The sequence below is a fragment of the Myodes glareolus genome, chromosome 13 (genome assembly GCF_982192425.1).
Source record: "Myodes glareolus chromosome 13, mMyoGla1.1, whole genome shotgun sequence".
Taxonomy (NCBI): domain Eukaryota; kingdom Metazoa; phylum Chordata; class Mammalia; order Rodentia; family Cricetidae; genus Myodes; species Myodes glareolus.
This window is the reverse complement of record NC_142038.1, coordinates 64,578,300-64,582,070: the sequence shown is the minus strand read 5'-3', so window position 1 is coordinate 64,582,070 and position 3,771 is coordinate 64,578,300. Positions and strand designations below refer to the sequence as shown.

The following is a 3,771-nucleotide window of genomic DNA, read 5'->3' as shown; positions in this document are numbered from 1 at the left end:
TTCTCTTTTTCTCTTTTATAGCATTAATCAAGTTGAGAACATTTAGACTGTCAGGTTGACATCCACAACACATCTCTGAACAGACTTCTGTTTTCTCTCTCCAGTTTTCCATGTTCTATATCAAGCATTCTTCTTACTTAACAGTAGACAGACTCCATTAAGGGTAAAGGCACCTTGCTTGTTAGGAAATCCATGTTTCTCCAGACCATATAACCCTCCCATGTTTCATTCAAAGTATCAACAGAACTTTGGCTGTGCACTTCTTAGCAAGAACAAAGCTTGTGTCCATTGTCCACTTCAGTAAATTTCAGACAGTCAGTGAATTGGAAGGAGGTATTTAGCTTCATGTTAAGATAGCCAACTGCCTAGGAGAGTCCATAAAAAAGAGGGTGCCTTCTTTGCTATAAAGAAAGATATATCAAGGTGCTCAATGGGTCATGAACAAAAACAAATCTCTAGCATTGAAAGATTTATCATTCAAATAACTGGTTATGTTTCCGAAGTGATGAGCAAATGACGTGACTGAAATACTATAAGAGTAGGTTCTGATGAGCAGTAAGTCATCTACCCTTCTTAAATGTTAATCAATGCTAAGAATACATTCAGTCTGGCAACAACAGCTCAGCTTGAAAAATACCTAAATTTCAACCTATTCTCTTCGGTTTTTATCAGAATGCTATTTTTTTGGCAATCTACTTCCCAATCACCATTGTAGCTGAGAACAAGGCTGATACTTTTTTTTGTAAGATAGAATCAGTGGAATTGATGTGTACAAGATCAAGAAAATATGTGCTCACTTTTTGTGTGTGTGTGCATGTGTGTGTGTTTATGTATGTATGTATGTATTTTCAATACATTCCAACAGCAAATTCCCCTCCCTCCATGCTTCCCAGTCCATACCACCATTGCTCTCCCCAAAATTGATTCCTCTTGTTTCCCTTCAGAAAAGAGCAGCCCTGTCAGGGATAGCCACTGACCATGGCATAACAAGATCAGATAGGACTGGACACAAACTGTCATATCATGGCTATATAAGGCACCCAGTAGGAAGAAAAGGTTCTCAAGAGAAGATGAAAGAGTAAGAGACATCTCCACTCCCACTGTGAGGAGTCCCACAGAAACAACAAGCTAACAACCATGCATATATGCAGAGGGCGTAACACAGACCCATATAGACTCTGTGACTGTTGCTTCAGTTTCTATGGGTCCCTCTGAGCACTGCTTAGTTGATTCTGTGGACTGTATTCTCCTGGTATCCTAGACCACTCTGGCTCCTATAATTCTTCCTTCCCCTCTCTTCTTCGGGGTTCCCCAAATTCCAAGTGGAGGGATCCACTGAAGATCTCCAATTTGGGCTGTCTTTCCATGTACTGTTTAGCTGTGAGTCTGCATTTGCTTCCATCAGCTACCAGCTGAAACCTCTCTGATGACAATTGGGTTAGGCACTGATCTCCTTAGAAATTAGTTTATTGCTATATATCAATATATATTATATATCTTATAATATATATACATACACACATATATATTTACATATATATACATACATATATATTCTATCATTGACCTCAGGGCTATCCAGTCTCCAGTTCCTGATCATTCTGGCAGTGAGGGCATGGACTCCCCTTCATGGCATGAGCCTCAAACAAACCACTCATCTGTTGTTTCTTCCCACAAGTTCTCCATTGCCTGAGCACATCTTGCAGGTGGGATAGATCTTAGGTAGAAGGGTTTGTGGCTGGATTGGTGTCCCAGCCCCACCACTGAAAATCTTGCCTGGTTACAGAGGATGGACAGTTCAGGTTCCATATTCTCCATTACTGGGAATCCTCACTATGGTCATCCTTTTAGAATGTGGGGAGTTTCTACTACATTAGATTTCCACATCAGTACCAGCACCCAGGCCATCCAACGTCAGTTGTGTCTCCCATGCTCTCTCCCTCCATCCCTCTCCCCACATCTGTTCCTATTCCCACCTGCCCCCAGTTCACTCCCAGAAGGTATTCTATTTCACCTTCCCAAGGAGATCCATGCTTCCATCAGGCCTTCCTTGATAGTTAGTCTTTCTGGGTGTGTAAATTGTAGCAAGATCATCACTTGCTTTACAGTTACTATCCATTTACAAGTGAGTGAATATATACCATGATTCTTTCTAGGCCACCTCACCCAGGATGATTTTTTCTAGTTCCATCTGTTTGTCTGCAAACTTCCATTTTTAAAGCAGCAGAGAAAATGTATAACATCATCTTTATCCATTCTTTTTTTTTTTCGAGGAATAAAAAGATCTTGATATTCCATCCTTTGAGATACAGTGGGGTCAGCTGGGACAGGAAAGAGTTGGAGCGGGATGATTAGGAAGAAGAGCTCAGGTCACTCAAAGCCTAATCCACTTAGTTCTTGTATTGGAAGTTCTTGTATTGCCAGTCTCGTTGAGAAGGCAAGTGCGGACTATGGCTTCTGTCATGGCAAAGGGGCTCACAATTGACAGAAGGGCGACAGTCTTCAAAGTAGCCCTTCTTCTCCTGGCCGACAGTCCGGGGAATGCGGAAGCTAGCACTGCGATTGGCAACGCCGGCAGAAAAGTCGTTCATGTTGGAGGTTTCATGGAATCCAGTCAGAGGCTGGGCATTGTCCGGTGCCCCCCCTCCCCCCCCCCGGGATCGTAGGCGCGAATGTGGTACTGGTGCCAATTGCTTAGTTTCTCAATGGCCTCCTCAATGTACTTCAGACCGTTCTCCTCCCGCATGGCCTTGGTACTAAAGTTGGTATGGCAGCTGGCACCGTTCCAGTTCCCAGGAATGGGCTTGGGATCAAAAGTTGCTATCATCCCAAAGTCTTCACATACACGATGCAAGATGAAACGGGTCACCCAGCGATGATCTCCCATGCGGATTCCTTCACAGGGTCCTATTTGAAATTCCCACTGGGCAGGCATGACCTTAGCATTTGTTTCTGTAATCTTGACTCCAGCATACAAGCAGGCCCGGTAGTGAGCCTCCACGATGTCCCTGCCATAGGCTTTGTCTGCTCCCACACCACAGTAGTATGGACCTTGGGTCCCATGGAAGCCATTGGAAGGCCAACCAAAAGGGTGTCCATCTGTTCCCATGAGAGTATATTCCTGTTCCATTCCAAACCAGCGGTGCTGGTTGCTCACCATGTCCATTATCCATTTACAAGTGTGTTTTAGATTGGTCTCTGCAGGCTTCCGGTTATACTTGAAAACTTCACAGAACACCAACTTGTCGGACTCTTTGCGGAAGGGATCCCGAAACATGGTTACCGGCCTGAAATACATGTCACTGTTGGAGCCCTCAGACTGAAAGGTACTAAAGTCATCGAAATTCCACTCGGGTAATTCTTCTACACACTTGGGCTCACAGTACAGGGTACAGGTCTTGCAGCGCAGCCCTTCGCTCATACCATCAACCCAGATATACATGGCCTGGACTTTCTCACCCTGGGTCAGGGACATGTACATTTGCTTGATGCTTTTATTCAGATGGGAACTTGCTGAGGTGGCCATGGGGGAAGGTGTTCTTAGTGGTGGCCGGCGGGATGGTGGATGGGGTGGACAGGCCACGAGAGCAAGGCAAAGAGAATGGAGAGGAGATCGGTGTGGAGCTCAGACTGTGTGCTCTACTCCCATTCTCGGCTCTGCCTTTATCCATTCTTCAGTTGAGGAATGTGTAGGATTCTTGAGGTTTCTGGCTATTGGGAATAAAGCAACTATGAATTCCATTGAGCAAGTATGCTTGTGGTAGGATGGAG

General features: G+C 44.6%; 1 pseudogene; it reads right to left on the bottom strand.

The window, feature by feature from the left end:
• Window positions 1–2,378: 2,378 nt before the first annotated feature.
• On the bottom strand, window positions 2,379–3,555 carry LOC125405731 (glutamine synthetase pseudogene; annotated as a pseudogene).
• Window positions 3,556–3,771: the final 216 nt, after the last annotated feature.